A 21572-nucleotide genomic window follows, 5' to 3' on the forward strand; every position below is an offset into this window, starting at 1 on the left:
TGACGCGACTAGTAATTTATACGATTCTTACGATTCTCTCAACTTCATCGAAAGAGATCAGAAAGTTTTACTTGATTGCATTACATCTTGCCTGGATCACTGTATTAAAGAGAAATAAATACCACGGATTCTTGCATTGCTTTCAGATCAGTAAAATAGCATACGGTCGGAACTGGTGGATGGAGGGCGATACTCTTTGCCAAAATTTTAAGAGCTAAGAAAATAAATTAGGATACTGTACTGAATAGATCATTTTTTTATTGCTTGTTTTATGATGCTGCAATTTTCATAATGTCAAGACAACCAGATCTACTTAACGAGGTAAAACAGGAATAACACGACGACTGCTACTGCTTATTCACTCTGTTCAACCTAACTGATAATTTAAACCTGTAATAGACTACTATCAAACAGTTCTAAAAACACGATTAAAAGAAGAAGCTTGCACCTTCTACAAACTACACTCTAAAGCAATGGTTCTTAACATTTTGGAGGTAGCAAACCCGAACAGTTTCATATGCACATTCACCGAACCCTTCTTAATAGTTTTATCGTCCACTGACAAAATCCGATCGTGAATCATGAGTTGGGTGTGTTTATTTGCCTCCGCCGAAGCCGTGGAGACTGACTAACCAAACCTCTTGGGTTCGATAGAACCCAGTTTAAGAACCACTGCTCTTAACTCTTTTGATTTTCTTCTTTTTATTCATTTCGGCTCCTAAGGAGCATATTAGGTAACACTTCGTTAATTCACTTGATTTTTTTGAAATTCGAACCCTAATAATCAAGCCCCCCCCCCCCCATCTCTATTATATACGATTTCCGTCATGACTTTTTTTTTCTCCTTCTCTTCCTCTTTCCCGTGGACTTAACATCAGCACATGCTTAGTGATATTATTTACTGTCTTTCTGATATTATGCCCTTACCACCACCTTTTCGTTTCTCTTATTTCATTCTCCACTGTCTGTAACCTAGCTCCAAGCCATACAGTAAAAGAGACTTCACATTTAGCTATAGATCCTGATTGAATTTTTTGACAATGCATTCGAATTCCTCATTGGCTTAAAATGTTAAAACGAATTTTATCGCAGCTGATTCTAATCTGAACGTCAGTGGCGGTTCCACTATCCTTAATCCGGTTTACTGCTTCTTCAACAAGTACAATTTGATCAGCATTCGCTGTTTACTATGTGCGAGAATGCAGCTCACATCTGCGAAATCCAAGACTTTGAGCTGTTGTGTGCGTTTGTTTCCAGTTTGTTTCCTCTAGCTTGTTTTATCATACAATCAACCAGTCAACGAAATACCAATATGGTATTCCAAAGTGTACAATAAATGTTTCTGATAATTTGCTATTGTATGTCACATGAATGACCTTATTCTAAAAAAAAACTTATAATCCAACGATGCAACATATCATAACAGAGACTGTTGCAAAAATAGAACATAAAAAAGACTGACCTAAACAAATTATCGCCTGCTACAAACTTCCCTCTCAACTCAGATGAGGCTTTTTTATTTTTGACATTAGCAGTATTTTTTAAAAGGATAATGCATCTAAAAGGGAATTTAATTGGCTTTGGGTAAAGTTTTAGGGAACGAAAATCATACACCGTAATCATAAAATATCTTTTCCGGACTGTCACACACACAAATACATACATACATACATATATATATATATATATATATATATATATATATATATATATATATATATATATATATATATATATATATATATGTATATATATATATATAGTGGGGGCGCCAAATTGAAAGTTCACCCCTGGCAACGGGAGGGGTCGCTACGCCTTTGGAAAAGCATGCTTGGCGGTACTTTATGAAAACATCGACAGATTTTTAAAAAAAAGGAGGGAAAGTCATATGCAAAATGTTGAGCGTGTGATAGCTCTGTATGGAAACCGTTGCGCTAGTTATAAAAACAAGTACAGCTCTGTGTAGGTGTTGTTTCGTGTGGTAGGTGACGTGTGAAGTTTCTGGACACCTTACAGGTAAAATTGAATTTTCTGCATAACAAGCTTTTATTTTATTTTGTTTAAATTATCATTTGCGCACACTCAGATACTTAGTCTTGATTTTAAGGTGAGTTTTATGTTCATCAAGACCACGTCGGGGACTATGTCTCAAAATCAACCACGAAAACATGAGCTTCGCCTACAGTCATGTAAACAGCATATACTTTTGAGCTGTAAATAGATAATAACTGCTGATTGCTAAAGTTATGATGGATATATATGTATGCCGCTTTTGCTTAGAACAGTTTTTTTTTAAGGGTGGTGGCACTGTCATTGTGTTAAGGAATGTGCTGGATCGACACAGGGACGTCCTACTACGTAGTGTCCGGGACTCGAGTTCGAGACTTTGGGATTAGCAGCCGTGTGCTCTACCTCCCGACAACTTCGCCCCATGTATCGTTGTCAAGAGATTGTTTAAAACATTGCTATATAACACTGATTGTGATTTAATTAATTATCATCTATTTTTTTAAGATCAGCATTCATGTTCTAAGCCGCTGAATGTTAACCGTTGAATGCTAACCTCTGAATGATAATTGCTGTATGCTAACCTCTGAATGCTAAACGCTGAATGCTAAACGCTAAATGCTAACCGCTGAATGTTAACCTCTAAATGCTAACCTCTGAATGCTAATAGCTGTATGCTAAACGCCGAATGCTAATTGCTGTATGCTTACCGCGAAATGTTAACCGAGAAATGATAACCGCTGAACGCTAACCGCTGTGTTGCACCACACAAGGTCAAAAATAAAATGAAAAGTTCGTGAATAATTCACTAATATAATATGCATTATTCTTGGAATTAACTGTTTAAATATAAATTAAATTTAAAAATAAGTTTTGAAAGAAATTAACTATAAAGTTTGTTTTGATTAACCTTATATATCTTTTATCTATAATAAAGTTTCGCTGTCTGTCTGTCTATCTGACAAGAACGCTCTGTCTGACAAGAACGCTCTAGAGAAAACACAAGCAATTTAAAAACATGCATAGTATTTCGAAAAACGAAGTATGACGTCGACACATTTAGCGCAGAGTAGAACATAATCTCAAACCAGAGAGTGCACACAGTCATATGACGTCATTGATTATCGCGTAAACATTGAATTAAAAAGGAAATGTTGTCTAATCTAAATGGTTTGCGTGAAGAGTTTCTTGCATACAATTCTTCGGGTAGGGGCGAAGCCCCACCCCCCGCGTAAGAACGTCTGAGCCCCCCCCCCCCCCCTCCCCAACTCAAAAGAAATTTCCTCATCGATACTCTATAATAAAATTACCGCCTAATTAATGTGTCTAATCTAAAAAGTGGTTTCCTTGCAATGGGACGGTAGACATGTTTTTTTTGGGGGGGTGGGGGGGGGGTGTGGGGTGTGTGTGTGGGGGGGGGGGGTGGTGTGTGGGGGTGGGGGGGGGGGGTGGGGGTGGTGTGTGGGGGGGTGGGTTGGTTTCAGTGTTTCTTTCAGACTTTTTCCTCCCCGGAGAGGGGTGGGGGGTACTTGAAATTTTCGGGGGCGGGGGTAGAATTTTCTGGGAGGGGGCGGACACTGGAAAAAGTATATAATTATATTTCGTTGAATGGGACGGTAGACATGTTTTTTTTGGGGGTGGGGGGTGGTGGAGGGGTGGGGTGGGGGGGTGGTGTGTGTGTGTGGGGGGGTGGTGTGGGGGGGTGGGGGGTGGTGTGTGGGGGGTGGGTTGGTTTCAGTGTTTCTTTCAGACTTTTTCCTCCCCGGAGAGGGGTGGGGGTACTTGAAATTTTCGGGGGCGGGGGTAGAATTTTCTGGGAGGGGGCGGACACTGGAAAAAGTATATAATTATATTTCGTTGAATGGGACGGTAGACATGTTTTTTTTGGGGGGGGGGGGGGGGTGGGGGTGGGGGGCGGTGTGTGGTGGGGGGTGGGGGTGGTGTGTGGGGGTGAGGGGTTGGGGTGGGGTTGGTGTGTGGTGGGGGGTGGGGGTGGTTTGTGGGGGTGGGGGTGTGGGGGTGGGGTGGGGGTGGTGTGTGGGGGGGTGGGTTGGTTTTAGTTTAGAGAAAAGAGACAGCACTATCAGCCTAGCGCCCGTTGTACCCTTCCTCAACGGGCCATTTATCTAGTCTATAATAATAGTTTCGCTGTCTGTCTATCTATCTGACAAGAACGCTCTGTCTGACAAGAACGCTCTAGAGAAAACACAAGCAATTTAAAAACATGCATAGTAATTCGAAAAACGAAATATGACGTCGACACATTTAGCGTAGAGTAGAAAATAATCTCAAACCAGAGAGTAAACATTGAATAAAAAGGAAATTTTGTCTTATCTAAGTGGTTTGCGTGAAGAGTTTCTTTCATACAATTCTTCGGGTAGGGGCGAAGCCCCACCCCCGCGTAAGAACGTCTGAGAAATTTCTTCATCGATACTCTATAATAAAATTACCGCCTAATTAATGTGTCTAATCTAAAAAGTGGTTTTCTTGCAATTTCTTTAATGCAATTCTTCGGGTAATGGCTAAGCGCGACACCAGTGTTTCTTTCAGACTTTTTCCTCCCCAGAGAGGGGTGGGGGTACTTGAAATTTTCGGGGGCGGGGGTAGAATTTTCTGGGAGGGGGCGGACACTGGAAAAAGTATATAATTATATTTCGTTGAATGGGACGGTAGACATGTTTTTTTGGGGGGGGGGGGTGGAGGGCTGGGGGTGGGGGGGGGCGGTGTGTGTGGGGGGGGGGGTGGTGTGTGTGTGGGGGGGTGGGTGGTGGTGTGTGGGGGTGGGGGGGTGGGGGTGGTGTGTAGGGGGGTGGTGTGTGGGGGGGGGGTGGGTTGGTGTCAGTGTTTCTTTCAGACTTTTTCATCCCCGGAGAGGGGTGGGGGTACTTGAAATTTTCGGGGGCGGGGGTAGAATTTTCTGGGAGGGGGCGGACACTGGAAAAAGTATATAATTATATTTCGTTGAATGGGACGGTAGACATGTTTTTTTTTTTGGGGGGGGGAGGGTTGGGGGGGGTTAGTGGGGGGGGGGGGGGGTGGTGTGTGGTGGGGTGGTGTGTGTGGGGGGGGGTGGGGGGTGGTGTGTGGGGGTGGGGGTGGGTGGGGGGTGGGGGGTGGTGTGTAGGGGGGTGGGTTGGTTTTAGTTTAGAGAAAAGAGACAGCACTATCAGCCTAGCGCCCGTTGTACCCTTCCTCAACGGGCCATTTTTCTCGTCACTATAATAGTTTCGATATTCTGTCTGTCTGTCTGGAACGCTCTTACTTAAGAAAACACAAGGAAAATAAAAACTTTCACAGTCAAACGAAAAACAAAACTTCCCATGGAACATATAGAAAAAAATAAAGACTGACGTTACCGCCTAATTTATTTGTCTAATCTTAAAAGTGGTCTGCAATTTAGAGTTTCTTCAGGTATCTATTTGGCTAGGGGGCAGAACCCTTCCCCCCCTCACCCCGCCGAAGAACGCCTACCCCCCCCCCCCCAGATAGAAATACAATTTGTATAGAAAGTACATACTTTTACAAGTGTCAGCCCCCTCCCCCGGATAATTTAATCAGCTCCCCCTCCCCAAAAAAAAATTTCAAGTGCTCCTCGCCCCCCCCTACTCACCTAAAGAAAAAAGTCTGTAAGAAACATTCTCTGAAAAAGTAGGAAACGAGTCTAGATTATACCTTTAGTCTGTATGATCTACAAATGTGACCAGTGTTTCTTTCTGACTTTTTTCTCCCCGGGGGGGGGGGCGTGAGACTCAATATTCCTGGGGAGGGGGGCAGACACTGGTAAAACTATATTTTCTATGTAAATCATATTACGTTATAGAGGCGGTACACGATCTTCGGGGGGGGGGGGGGGGAGGGCTCAGCCTCCCCCCCCCCTTTCCCACAATCACACACACACACACACATACAACCGATGAGTTGCCTGAAAGACACTCTGAATGCGACTTTTGTCAAGTTTGAGCTTAGGTGCAAGTTTCAGGGATATGACTACGACTATAGATAGTATGATTGTGCAGTAACTACGTGTAGATCAAGGTTCAATCCGGTTAAAATGCTGATTCTGGATAAAAATCCGTTTTACAATGACATTTTTCGTTTTTAGAGAAAAAGACAACACTATCTACCTAGAGTCCGTTGTATTTCTCCCTCAACGAGCCACTTATCTAGTGTATTCAATATTTTAGAAATGAAAACAGTTTCGTATGAATGTGATAGTCTGTTTTTTTACGTGCAGTGATGTTTTTTTTATGCTGAGGTTGTTTTACACAGAGGTGGTATTATGCTGAAGTGGTTTTCGTAGAGGAAAGGCATCATACCACGGGTTCCCAACCTGGGGGTCGCGACCCCCAGGGGGTCGCGAAGGTCTTTCTGGGGTGGGGGGGGGGGTGGAGTCGCCAACTGGTATACTAAACCTTAGTAATTTGAAACAAAACATAAATATTTAGAAGAATTTTTGAAATTTGGCTTCATTAACATCACTGGAAATGTAATAGAGAAGAAACAAAGCGCACTGTACAAAGTTGTTCTCAGTCACGAATCTATGAAATCTTCAAAACTAAAATGTCATTTGAGACGAGTCATTCGGAACACACCAACAAATATATGGAGTTCTTTCGTCGGTAAGAAGCTAGTTGCAAACGCCAGAGACTTGATCGAACAGGAAGTTTTCACCAGCATTAGTGCAAGCATCAAATGAAGTCGCGATAGAAAATGCCAGGCAAAAAAAGCTTTCACCATTGTTTGCTTTTCAAGTTGATACATCAACAGACGTGAGTTCGTGTTCGCTGTTGCTGGTCTGTGTCTATTTTCATGCGGATGATAGCAAAGAATCTTGAATCTCTTGAAAACGAACTGCATCGCTATTTCTCTGAGCTGAAAAAAGAAGAATCTGCATTTACGCATTACCCATTCTTTTCTACCCATGATGTTGCCAGCATTCCCGATGAATTACGAGATGAATTCTTTGATTTGCAGAATGATTCCGAGTAAGATGAAAAACTGCAGACACAATTTTGGTGTAGTATTCACCATTCATTCCCAAACGTAAAATTGCTTGACTTTTCGAGAATATATTTTCAACACTATTCTTCGATTAAAAACAAAATTAAGATAATTATAATGACATAGGTTGGCGTTATTACGATCGCTATTCTGACAGCCGCAGATCTAGCGAACGCCCAGGGTTCGTTTTGATGTAGACAATGACAGAGGTCTACCAGACAGAGTATGAACACAACAAATTACAACCTGGGCTCGTGAAAATGATCTAGGGGTATAAACACGTTGAACAATGATGCGACTCACAACTAGGAGAAACTGTCAATAACCGTTTAATAAGTGTACAAGAATAAAAATGACACTTGGTTTATACCAAAATAATATAGAAACTAAGAGTAAATAATAATCCAAAAGCCAACTTACAGCCAACTCGCAGTTGATGAAATAAATCACTAGACTAGATAACAAATATCACAGATGTGGCATTGGTGAGTGAATACAACTTAAGGAAAAATATTTGAAACACTGAATGGCACTAGAAACACCTATAATAGGAAAAAAATGCCGTTACAAACTACGTAACACAAAATGGCGTCAAACACACATGGCACTCTCCCTCAAGATGTCTCATAAAAGGCTGCCACGAGCCTCTGCCTTCAGGCTTTTTAATCACCTCCGAACCAGGGGAGGTCACTCCAATGTCGTAAGACCATTGGTTGAGGATTTACTAAGGTTCGAAACAACCAATTAAAATCTCATCACACGACGTGACGGAAAAGCTCAGTGATGGTACAACAACCCTTTCAAGGTCGATTACATAAACCAAAAAACTAAATTATATTAAAAAAAATCAGACCTAAGTAGGTCACAGCGTTAACACATTTTTTTAAACTAAAAACTTAACCACGAAGGTTTAGTGAATAGTATGCAATTTTACTCATGCTATTAAAACAGTTATCAAAAGTAGCTCATATTGAAAGTCTACTAGAAAATCTTATTTTAGTGCTTATTAATTTCCATACTAATTTCGGCTTTTTTTTAATTCTATGGGGGTTGCGGGTCACTTACTTTTTATAAAAGGGGGTCGCAACTCGAATAAGTTTGGGAACAACTGCATTATACGATGTAGTTTTAAATAAAGATTGTTTTATACAAGTGTATTTTACACATAGGCTAGTTTATACAGAGGTCATTTTATACAAAGGTGGTTTTAAACAGAGGTGGTTTTATACAGAGGTGGTTTTTATACCGAGGTGGTTTTAAACAGAGGTAGTTTTATATACAGGTGGCTTTATTTTGAGGTGGTTTGTTTTATAATGTGGCGGTTTTCAGGTCTAAAATGATTTTTAAAAAAAATATTTTTCCGATTTCATGTTATTTCGGAATATAAACGAAAGCTAATCATAGTAAAATATTCAGTTAAGTCAACTGTGTAACAAAATATATTATTCATAAGTCCCATTGTTTTTTCTTATAAACAACAACTTTTAAAAGTCATTAACATTTCTTTATAGAATGAAACCAAAGCAGCAGAATAACTCCATTTTTAAGCACAGCTACAATTATATACAATAAAATTTTGCCACGTAGTAATTTATCTTTTATAGACTAGACATTACTGAAGAAATTATCAGACAAAAATGGAGGACGTCATTGTACCAATACCACCAAGACCACGGAAAGGTATGAATTTGTTTCTTTATTAGTCCAAGTTTTGGACGAATTGTACTTAAACTAAAATAACACATTTCAATTCTGATGTTTACTTCAATTAATGCTTATATCCGTGTTAAATGTGCTTTACATCTAGACTAAATCTGGTAGATGAAGCTTTAACAAAACTCCTGTAGTCAAGACCCGCAGTGGTGAAAGCCCCGCTGTGGTCAAACCACCTATGGTCTAAATACCTGTGGTAAAAAACCCATTGTGAACAAAACACCTAAAACCTTATATCGACGTGTGTTAATAAAATTCTTGACACATGCATTAAAAGAAGACTAAATAAACAAACGCAATGGCAAAAATAGAGACACTTCTTAACCTAGGTAATTGGTTTTTAAAACTTAGTCCTTTATTTTAACACTTCAAATGCTGCGATTTCATTCAAACTTTCCATATACATTCATCCTCAATGACAATACAAGATTATCTATTTTTAATCTGATTAGCAGTTAGGTTTGTCATTAAAATTTAGTCTAATAAACCGGGAGTGATCTCCCCTAAACTTTCTCGAATATTCTTATAAAAGACTACGGGGTTGGCACCTCGCGGTACAGACATGATTTTTAATCCTTTTTTTTTATTACTTAAACTTTTTAAAATAGAATAGAATCTCGTAGAAAAAAAAATCACGCACCAAGTGAACGCCAAATAATCTCTGTATAATAGTGCGGAGTATTGTTAGTACTTTATAAATTCACATGCGTTTTTTGAGAAATCGGACATAGTGTAAATTACTACTTCTGGTCAACGGACATTACTCAAATTTTGACAGAAGGTAGAGAATTAGATTTTTTACTTACAAGAGAAATTTTATTTATCTATCTCAAACAGTACTCAAGTTATAGGCTTTTAAAACTATAAAAGTAGAACAAGTGCCACTTTCGGTGACCGGAAACCGCTGAAAAGTTAATACAGAACTACAAATTTAATATAATACTAATATATGAAATCTCATCAACCTAGCTGTAACGGTACTCAAGTTATCGTGTTCACAGACATTCATACACACACACACACTCACACACACAGACATACGGAAAAGAGTGCAAAACTAAGTTCGACTTTTTTTTTTGCACGATTACAATACTTTCTCAATACTCTGTATACGATAAAGTAAAAATCAAAACTATTGAAGTAAAAAGGGTCACTAAAATATGTAAGAGATCTCATGAGCGACCAAACCTTTCATTAAATAGAGCAAGTTTGTTTCATTACTTTTTTTAGTTCATTGAAAATTTTAATACTGTAAAGTTTTTATATTTGTATTATATTTATATAGACCCAAACCAGGAAAATAAAGCTTCAAGACAAACCGACTCAAAGCCGAAACAGCTCCATTGGACAATAATAAAATGGATAACAACGATCATTCTGTTTAGTGCTATGTTGTTGTTTCTAGTTATCACGAAGTTGACTTTTCTAGGCCTATCTAAGTTCCTGAATACCACCAATACACCTAATGGAGGCCAGGTATTTACCAAAACATTGAAACAGTTATTTTTAATAGACCAATTTAAAAACAATGTTTTAATTTATTTTTTCTAACCAACTTGCACATCAGGTACACTATGAAACGACCAGCATTCTCGTCTACTTTACAATCACAGCACCGTATTTGCTGTTCTTTTTTCGGGCATTGCTCACGGTAGCTTTGACTCAAAATAATTGCTGGCCGACCAAGCGTGGAATCATTTCGGTGAGTCGAAATTTTAAAAATTTATGAACGGGAGGTTGGGGTCGAGAACATGGGTTATGAGATACTGTCAGATCCATCCCGTTGTAGAACAACAATGTTACCCCCCCCCCCCCCCAGCGCATACACACACACACGCACACTTACACATTTCTAACTTCTGAAGTAGAAGGGCTAAACATACAGTCTTCATTTACACCAATGCACAAACAACTGTTTAACTCGTCTCCACCTGCCATATGAAAGATTTGGTCTTGGAATGGCGATCGAACACGTATTATCACCAACCAGGTCATTAAAATATTTTTTGCTTTCTGATTGACAGAAAGCTAATTCTCGCACTGACCGTAACATCTTTCTTTGCGCTACTGATGTATTTTATGAGATTTTCTAAATAATCTGTTTGTGAGTTATAGATCACCTTTACAATCAATGATAGGAAAAGTATGTGCGAATAAAGCATAAAGCCTTACATCTACGGCTTTTGTAATTAAAAGTTTGCTCACAAAAGATTCGTTCACAAATAAAGCGGGAGTGATCTCCCCTAAAATTTCTCGAATATACTTATATAACACTACGGGGTATGGAAGGAGGGAAGTTCCTCTTCCGGTTAGCGGAAATCACTAAAAAGTTGATACAGAACTGCCAATTTGATATAATATGTATATAATTTATATGATATTTTATCATTCTAGCTGTAACGGTGCTCAAATTATCGTATTCACATATACACATCTACACATCTGCACATCTACACAGACACACACAGACACACACATACACACACAGACATACGAACAAAATTGCCAAACTATGTTTATAATACTTCCTCTAAACTCCGTATACGAAAAAGTAAAAAAGAGTAGGCGTTTAATTAAGCTGTGATTTTATATTTATTTTGATAGCAAGTAAAAAAATTATAAGCTCCCCCTTTCATTAATTAGTGCGTTGCCATGGGAACCCTGGAACCTGCTGGCATAGTGATCTTCACATTCTGTGTGCTGCCCTTCACAGACTCGTTGACTGGCCTCTACATCATGTCAGCCTCGATAGCTTTCCCTGTAGTAAGGGTATTGATACAGATCGTCCGGGGACGATTCACTAACTGTAAGTATGACTCACCCCCCCCCCCATCCCCGACATATGTATATGTTTGTGTTTATGTATGTGTATGCGTGTGTGTTTATATGTGTTTGGGTTTTTGTGTCTGTGTTCCCAACAATCTTAAACCCGGAATTCTAAAGACTGTATGAAAAAGAGTGACATCGTATCTACTTTGTAACTTTGAGAGAGGGGAGGACTGTATTGCTGTTAAAGGGTCACTACCTCCAGGCCCCTCCCATTGCCCCCCCCCCTTCCATTCTAACATGCTGTTATATGAGTAATTACGATTTTCTACTTGCAGCCCGTATTCACCAGCATTCGTTGACTGCGGTTATAATTCTTACTGGATTGAGTAAGATATCTTTTTACCTTAATTTAAACGCAACACACATACACACAAACACAAAAGACAACACACATACATTTGCATTCACATTTTGCTAATTATACTATTGCAACAATAATTCCTTCTTGAAGGTCCGTAGACTTTGCATTCAAATTCTTAGCGTGAGTTGAATTTATTTTTAAATTACCTCCCTTGGCAAAAATTACAAAAACAGCTTAATTAATTAGTTTTTTCGACCTTTGTTATTAATAAAATGTATCCACCTTTTCTAGGAATCTAAACAAAAATGATATTTGACATTGATCCGTTTAATATGTTTTAGCATTTTGCGTGTATTTAATATTTTCTTTATGTTATGCGAAAGAGTAAAAACTGTGGCAACTATAAAATAAATTTAAGTCGTTATATAAACAAACCCTATTCAATCACTTTTAAAAGACACTGCGATGCAAGTATAAAACAAAAAATGTGGTGTGTTTACTTTTATGGTTTCAAAAAGATGGAACGAAGGACTGACAGATTACGAGCCCGCTTATATTATAGATATTGCTTTTGCCGCTAAGACATGTTAAAGAGATGGGACTACACATTATTTGGAATAAAACACATACCATGATAATTTAAATCATAACGATGTTTTTTTAAGGAGGTTCAGGTGGAACTTTATGTTGATTCGTTGGGATGGGGCGGGTGGATCCAGGAGTTTGTAATTTCGTGTAGCTATAGAATTGTTGTCTTCGAATTTGTTTATTCCATTTTTTATAGAAAAAATAATACATTTCTGCCAATTTGGATTGGTGTCTATTGTAAAATCTCTACTGGTAATATTCTGTTTTTGTGAACGTCACAGCTTGGCTAGCTATCCCTTTGCTCAAGCTGAACTTCACCTTAGCCAGTAACCAAGTGATTATCCTGGCAGCCGTTAGCATGCTGTTGGTCAATCTGGCCCACATCCCTTACAGTTTTCTACACGTGAGCACAAAGCTACAACACACAGGTAAGCTCTTAGATACATCCTAGGGGAGGTCGGCGTGGTCGGGTCAGTAAAGCTTTTGGTTGCTCAATCGAAAAGTCCGGGCTCAAAACCCCGGGCAGATGAGGCTTGAGAGCTGGAGGCAACAACTCTTCTAGGAGACGACACCCAAATATCTAATAATAGCTGCCTTGTAGTTTGTTCTTGTTTGGACTAAGGCTATGGAAGCAGATCCTAAAAGAAAAGCAGGCTGAAATTGAAGTAAACGGCATATATGGTGCATAACAAGTTGACACGAAATTCTTAATTGGGTTGGATTGGAAATCCCTTCCAACATTACAATTAAGAACGAAATCGTAGAAGAAGATACACTCTACAGCCTTTCAAATCATAAATGTAAAGGAAGACTATTAAATTCACTATACAGCCTTTATTAATAATGAACGAAGTACGTAATTTAGATTTAGTTCATTAATCTTCGTCTTGAGTTAAGTACAGCTTAGTTTCAGGAAGTTTCTTTGAGTATTTTTGGTGTTCATCAGTATGACGGACCAATACTAAATCACTTCTACTGTATCCATTTACCATAACACTACGTGACAAATCAATCACTACAACAGTCAAAAACTGACACCATTATTTGTGTTTACTTTACAGGGGATGCGAAAAGGTTCTGGAAAAGGAAAGAAGCCAACTCCACATGGAAATCCTCTTTGATTGTTTACTTTGTCAAATCTTTATCCACCTTAGTGGCATCAGCTGTGGTCTTCTCCAACCAAACACCCTACACCAACACCTTAAGCAGCTTTGATCTCAAATTCGACAGGAGCACCATCTCGACTGTTTTTAACAACCAGTTCTACATCCATATCTTAGCTGGATGCGGCTGCTATATTTTTTTTCTGTTGGCGTGTCGAGCCAATTTGAAACGGACATGTCTCGGACTCCCTCTGGTTTTGTCCTTCCCCTGCGCCATCGTATTGGTCAGCGTCCATCAAGTGTGCCAGCCGTTTGCACTGCTGAAAAATATCTGTGATGCGCGTGCGTTAAACCTCGCGTGGGATATACCGATACAGATAGGCTTTTGTGTGTGTTATATCGTGGTAGCTGTAAAAGGGTTGCGGACGGATGTCGACACGTCTTTGCAGGATGAGAAACAGGCACGTGTACCTTGTGTAATTTATTTATGTGGACTTATTCTTGGATCTTGTCCAGATAAGCCCCGCCGCTAATGCAAAAAGTGCATAGACCAAAAGTTAAGCCTGTCATTGTTTCCCAGCCCACACGAAACATTGACTTAGTTATGATGTCTAGACATTTGAATATTTAACCGCACGCCATAAAAATAACTCATTTTTCCGCCTTTAGGGTTAGGGTTAGGCTTATGGTTATGATTAGGGTAAGGGTTAGAGTTAGGGGTTAGGGTTAGGGTTAGGGTTAGATTGAGGTCTAGGTTTAGGGTTAGGGTTAGAGTTAGGGTTAGGGTTAGGGTTAGGGTTAGGGTTAGGGTTAGGGTTAGGGTTAGGGTTAGAGTTAGGTTTGGGTTAAGGTCATGTTTAGGGTTGGGTTAGGGTTAAAAACTAAAAGTACAAGTACCATATCCTTTATTTATAATCTATTGGTCTGGATGGCGGAAGTTAACATTTTGGTGGCGCTTATCTAGACAAGATCTTCATTTTCATTTTTTTTTTCTATTTGCTTCAAATATCCTTACTCTGTGGTTCAAGTGACACCACCCCCAGCCCCACCCACACCCTAGTTTGGTCCATACGTTGTGTTGACATACAACAAGAGAGAGAGAGAGTAGATCTTCTGGTGGAAACAAACGTGTTTAACAACTGACAACAGGGGCGTGGATTACACATCCTATGGGCGTTAGACCGGCTTAAGTGCTTTTCTCGAGAAAGAGAGAGCTTCAGAAAATGTATCCAGGTTTTTTAAACAGATAAATATATCATGTCTTAGATAACATTGTAACGTGCATATTCACGACTTCAAAAAGTTACAAATGATACATGTGACCAAAATTAACAGGTCGTATCGAATATATGCTTTTGGTAACATTAATACCCGTACTTTCAAACTAACCTAAGTCCTTAACAGAGCACTAAAATGCCCCGAACTTTAACCATTATCACACCAAGAGCGATGTCGATAAAAACTCTTAGATATGATGCCACATTCATTGTTTATTTTAGACATGTTTTTTTTCCGGCCGGTGATGGGGGGGGGGCACTTAAAACTTTCAGAAGATGGGGGGGGCGCACTTAATCTTCCAGTGGGTGGGGAGGGGTTGGACACTGGTCAAAGTATATTTTTATAAATAAATGAAGCTGTCTTTTAATTCGCTGGGAAGGGGTAGGTTCCCCCGAAGAGATGCCTGAAAGATACTCTGGCCAAATTGTCCAAAAAATGTGACATATTTTTGAATGTAGCCTAATCTATAATCATATTTAAGCCTTACAAGAATTTTAAAAATAACCAGTGTTCGATTACTTCAGATGCTTACGGTACCCGGCTACGGCAGTGTCTTGTTAGAGAGCTCACTCCTGGTGCTGACCTCTGATATCAAAACTGTTGAAGAGACCGCCAAAGCAGAAAGGGTGTTCATCTGTACGACAATGTACCGTGAAGTAAGTGGCTTTCTCGCCTTCAAAACTATGTCTAAGACTGTTTGTATTAGTAACATTGTAACGGGAAGGGGATGGGTATTTTAGTACTAGTTTTGTTATTATTTCTATTTTTTTACAAAACAGAATTTTTTGTTCTAATCGAAAATGGTGTCGCTCATAAAATCTAAGGGTATTCAATACAGATATTCATGGGGTAGATGAAGTAGAGTGCATAGGTTTCTTGACCTCGGCAAATGAAGGGTTAGGTCAGCAGAATGCCTGGCCGCCTGTACGTTCCCCAACATCAGTCAGGTACCCATCAGAGCTGGGGCGTGGACTCAGGACCGTCTTACGGTCCCTAGTTCGAACTCGGGGCCTTCGGACTAGCAGTTTAGCGCTTTAGCGCTAGGCCACGTCGTACCAGTTCTATAAATAACGGTGCATTATCCTATATTTTAAAAAATCCTTTATTTTTTGCAAATATAAAAGATTTTATAAACGTCTTTTTATTTAGTTCAAAATCTAAATTAACTCTTTTTTTAATTCGAATTTCTCAAATTATGTCGAAACTTGAACCCAGCAAAACAACAATCGGATTCAAATCGCTAATTAACCAAAAATCGTATCCCATCCAGAGCGAGAACGAGATGAGGGACTACCTTCAGTCACTGGCCGAGCTAAGCAGCTCCCTCAAGCCTGCTGACCCCGAGTTTGAGGCGCACATTTTCTTTGACGATGCCGTGTCTAAAGGCTACATCACGGAGTATGCTGTCAGACTGTTTGCCGTCGCTAGAGAGGTTATGAGTGAGTTCGAAATGTCTTCTGTTGTTGATGTTGTTTTTGTTGTTGAAGTGGTGAGTGTTATAGAGTTACTCGCCCTTGATTTCCTCGACGAAATAGTAAAAGGGTGGTGATTCGCAGAAAATTCGTGAATGCATATATCTGAAAAGTCCTAAAAAATATAACGATTACCTGAAATATCACGAATTACCGCAAAGATTATCACGCATTGCTTGAAATTATCACACATTGTCTGAAATAATCACAAAGAACCAAAATATTTCACGGACTACCGAAAATTATTAGAAATCGTCTGAAAATACTTGTATCTTGAATAGCCTGCAAATAATCACGCACTGTCAGAAAGTACAACGAACGTCTGAAAACTATTACCAATGGCCTGCGATCACCACCAATGTCTGAGAGACATGATATTACGCAACTGTGTCTGTTTTCAAGACAACCTCTCTCTCTCTCTCTCTCTAACTCTCTCTCTCTCTCTCTCTCTCTCACACACACACACACTCTCTTTCTATTTCATAAAGGTATTCACAAGATGCACAACAATTTTCAAAATTATGCAACAAAATATATCCAGAACTTTTGTCATAAAACTGTCTCTATTCCATGTCTCTCATTTTAATATCCCCTCTCACTCTTTATCTTCCTCTCTGTCTTCCTGTTTGGCTCCCTCTGCTAACAATTTTTTTTCTCTTCGCGAAAATTCAAAAAGTTGTAAATCAATTACTGCCATTTTTTACTCCCTCAGATGTTTCAAGTTCCTATAAAGAGATGCCCTACGGCCAACAGCATACATTCTTAAACATTTCAAAACAGCCACAGTGCAACAACGCCAAGTCCATACCCTTGACCTTTCACCTCAAAGACAACTCCAAGGTACAAATCCTCTCAATGGATTTCACAGTTCTTGTACTCTCTTCAACTCTCCATGGTTATTGGTTTTACAAGCTTTTAGTTAACTCACTTCTTCTGTCGACAGACTGTCGACAGTCTGTAGACAGTTTGTCGTCAGTCTAGGTCGAAACGCCGGAGCGAAATTGCAGGCACTTCTACATGACAGATACGGTTCGTAATTGGTACGTGGGTCAAGACATGAAGACAATGCATTGTGACATAATATTTGACTTAATTGGATGCCTAATTAATTTTTTATGAATTATTTAAAATGTTGACCAAATTAGTAGGCATCTCTATCCAACCAATCCAAACGCGTCATCACATTCAATAGTGCGTCATCACGTTCAATAGTGCGCAATTATTTTTAGGCATGAAACTCTATTGTAAATAAAAGCATGTAAAGTACTAAAAAAATTTCATAAAAAACGTTTTAATAACAAGCTTTTATGTAAAAATGCACTGCAAATGAGAAAATAAATTATAGACTACTATTTAAATAACTATAAAGAAAAGCGTGGGTCACTTCCTAAATATTAGTAAAGGGATCCAGTAGATGCTAAAGTGAACAACGCTTTTCTTTATAGTTATTTAAATAGTAGTTTATCATATATTTTCTCCGTTTTAGTGCATTATTACATAAAACCTTGTTATTCAAACGTTTTTTTAATTAAATTTTTACAAGCTTTTATTTAACTCACTTCATCTGTCTGTCGTAAGTCGTCAGTCTGTCCGTCTAGATCAAAACTTCTAACTGACAGATACGGTTCGTAATTGGTGAAGACATGAAGACAATGCAACACGACATTAAATTTGACTTAATTGGTTGCCTAATTAATATTTTATGAATTAGTTGAAATTTGTTCAAATTATTAGGCCTTCTCATCAAACTATTCCGCGCTATTAGACACGCGTCATCACGTTCTATAGGGCGTCATCACGTTCAATAGGTGCGCAGTGGTTTTAAATCATGTAACTCTATTGTAAATTTAAATAAACCGGGAGCGATATCCCCTAAACTTTCTCGAATATTCTTATATTAAAAAATACAGGATGGGAATTCGGGAAATAGACATGAATTTTTATTCATTTTAAATACTGAAACTTTTAAAAATAAAATAAAATCTCGTAGAAAAAAGAATTGCACACCCGTGAACGCCATATAAAATGTGCATAATAGTGCGGAATATTATTAGTACTTTATAAATTTACATTCGTTTTTTGAGAAATCGGAAATATCGTAAATTACTACTTTCAATAAACGGAAATCACTCAAAATTTGATAGAAGGTAGAGAATTAGATCTTTTACTTATATGTGAAATTTCATTTATCTATCTGAAATAGTACTCAAATTACAGGCTTTTGAAAAATTCAAAGTAAAAATAATACCACTTCCGGTTATCGAAAATTGCTCAAAAGTTGACACGGATCTGCGTATTTTGATATAATACTTATATATGAAATTTTATCAACCTATTTGTAACGGTACTCAAGTTATCGTGTTTACACACACACACACACACGCACACACACACACACACAGACATATGGACGGAGATGCAAAGTCCAGTTTTTCCGACACAAAACGCCAAAATGTTTATATATTTGTATTTATAATTTTTGCCTGTTTAAAATAAGTCCTCTATACTCCGGATGTGATGAAGTACTGAGGTGTAAAACGGTGAAAACTGTCAACATTTCATGTTATTTTTGTGCACGATTACAAGACTTTCTCTATACTTCGTATATACGAAAAAGTAAAAAAAAACACGTAAAGTACTTTTAAAAATTTCATAAAATTGTTTTAATAACAAGCTTTTATGTAATATTGCACTAAAAGAATAAAATAAACTATAGACTACTATTTAAATAAATTTAAAGAAAAGCGTGAGTCTCTTTCTAAATATTAGTAAAGGTATCCAATAGATACTAAAGTAACCCACGCTTTTCTTTATAGTTATTTAAATAGTAGTTTACAATTTATTGTCTTTTTTGTGCATTGTTATTAAAACTTTTTTAATGAAATTTTTAGTGAAACAACTGTAGTCTTACCGGATTTCCCTTGCTGGAAATTCCTGTTATTTTTAAAAACCGAGTTTGCATTGACTTAAGTTATGGTCGGACATTTTTGAGTACATTAGTTTGATTGAAGTATCCAGGGACCTGTTATCCAGCAAACACACAGATGGTCAGCAATATTATATGATCCGAGATATTTGAATGAAAAGAGTTAAACTATTGCAAGAGGTATCTGAAAAGAGACTAAAAGTTAACGAATAAAGTACTTTTTTTAAGACTAGACATTCGATAGGACATGATGTAGGGTTCATCTGTTTCTTTGACCTCGGTAAATAAAGGAATAGTGTGGTCAGCGTATGCCCAGTCGCCCTTACTTTCCCTGATCAAAATCAATGATGTATGCACTCGGTGGCGTCTTAAGGGTTGAAGGCCGAGAACCGCGGTATTTAATTTAAAGTACATGTTGTTTATTGACGGTTATCTACCTTGTATTTGTGGGCGTGCCTCTACCTAGACATTATACGAGAGGTCCCGGACATCATCCTGGACGAGCCCCCACACTTGTTACACTCGGCTTCTTTCTATTTTATTTTTGGCTCGTTTGGGCCAGGTGTAATAATAATTTAAAAAATCCACTAAGTGAATATGTGACATTTAAGTATAATTTTCACCATGTATAAGAAAAACATTAACACAATGTAAAAAAAAGGACGGCTAGGTACACTGTATTGACCCTACACCACACTGCTTACACACTCCCTCGTTCACACACTTGTTTTCACGCTCCCACACCACGTCCAAGGGGAGGCCACTCTCACACACACTCTATCAGTGCCTACACATTTTCGTTTAGACATCTACGTCACAATGTAATGGTTAATGAGCCTAATCACACAAAAAAATAAGTCACTAAATTTTAGTTAGGAAACACACTCAGCCAAATTAAAAGTAAATTGCAAGATTAGTTAGAACATAAAAAAGATTTATAATATTTTATTAATGCGTCAGCCAAATATTATGTTAAAATTATGTTTTCTTCTCATCACCCTCGTTATAATGAATTTTTGCTCTCTTCATATACTACTAGTAAATAAGGGCATTATGTTACAGAGGGGTTGCACACTATGGGGGGGGGGGGGAGGTAATCAGTCCTTACGTAAATGTACAACACGGGACAAGGGTTGGGTTTAACAAATGGAAGTTAAGAATAGTATTTTGTATTTTCCAAAATTAAAAACAAAATAGAGAAAAACAATTTCAAATGTGTTATAATGTTGGTTATTTTCAAGGACGCGGGTTAGAACTTTGTGATGCCACTACAGGATTAAGCTCTGTGACAGGTGACTACGTGAGGTTATGGGCTAAAACTAAACTAATATTGTTTGACATCAGTTCTGAACAAGTCTCTCAGTACTTGAGAAGTTAGCCCCACCTAATGTGCACAATGAAATAAAGTCTTTGGGGGGGGGGGGGAGTAGCTCCGTATCGCCGTAATATCGAGATTTGATTGGCCGAACTTGTAGAGAAAATTTCATTTGTTGACAATACAGGCCAAGCTAAAGGTCTTATGACTAAGCCGTCACAAAATAAACATGATCGCGAGGCCTCTATTTAATTTTTAAAATATTCAACCCACACAAATTACGACTTAATTACATTGCTGAAATTATTTTTCGCAAATTGAAGGCTAAATTATTTTTAATTAAATTTGGTGTTCACGTCTCTTAATTGTTCTGACCTAAACACGCCCAAATCATGTTATTAGAAATTAGTGACCCGATTTCTAGTTATCGAACACAAATTGGTATTTTTTTTTTAAGAAAAATTAATTAAACGTGATATATTTTCGAATAAAATGAAAGCTTGTTATTTAGGTCCTTGGTAAGAAGAGATGGAGTCAAGTCATGTTCATGAACTACGTCACAGATAATAAGTTTCTGAATCACGATGGTAAACTATACACTTGTATCAAATCCGTGTGTGCGTGTGTATTAACATACATATAGTTGAAATTAAATATTTACTATTCTGATAAATTTATTCTGAATTTTGATGTGAAGAGGAAGTTAATTTGATGTAATTGAAGTTGAGCGAGAACATAAATGCATGTTTTGTTGTTGTTGTTTTTTTGCAGACGACAGCAGCTTCATCCTGACGACAGATGGAGACGTGAGTTTTAAGCCTGGCGCTGTGCGGGCTCTCATTAAAAGACTGCAGGCTGACAACAATTTAGGTCAGTGAACTGTCTGCAGATTCTGGCATTAGTGCTAGAGATGGTCGTATTGCACGTGGAGGTGGCTGGTCTATAGGGCAAGAAGTGGGATCGAGGTCAAGGCCTTCGGTATATAGGTCAAGCGCAGTCGAGGTTAAGGTTGACGCAGTATAAGTTAAACGGGGTCGAG

At 38.3% G+C, this 21572-nt stretch overlaps 1 long non-coding RNA gene across 1 annotated transcript; it reads left to right on the plus strand.

Moving 5' to 3' along the window:
• Window positions 1-17093: 17093 nt before the first annotated feature.
• On the plus strand, window positions 17094-21396 carry LOC131937623 (uncharacterized). Its single transcript, XR_009386242.1, has 3 exons — window positions 17094-17132; window positions 21045-21120; window positions 21305-21396. It is a non-coding gene; the product is annotated as an uncharacterized LOC131937623 (long non-coding RNA).
• Window positions 21397-21572: the final 176 nt, after the last annotated feature.

This window comes from Physella acuta, unplaced genomic scaffold (genome assembly GCF_028476545.2).
Source record: "Physella acuta isolate Inbredline_101_S28 unplaced genomic scaffold, ASM2847654v3 ptg000215l, whole genome shotgun sequence".
NCBI classification, from domain to species: domain Eukaryota; kingdom Metazoa; phylum Mollusca; class Gastropoda; family Physidae; genus Physella; species Physella acuta.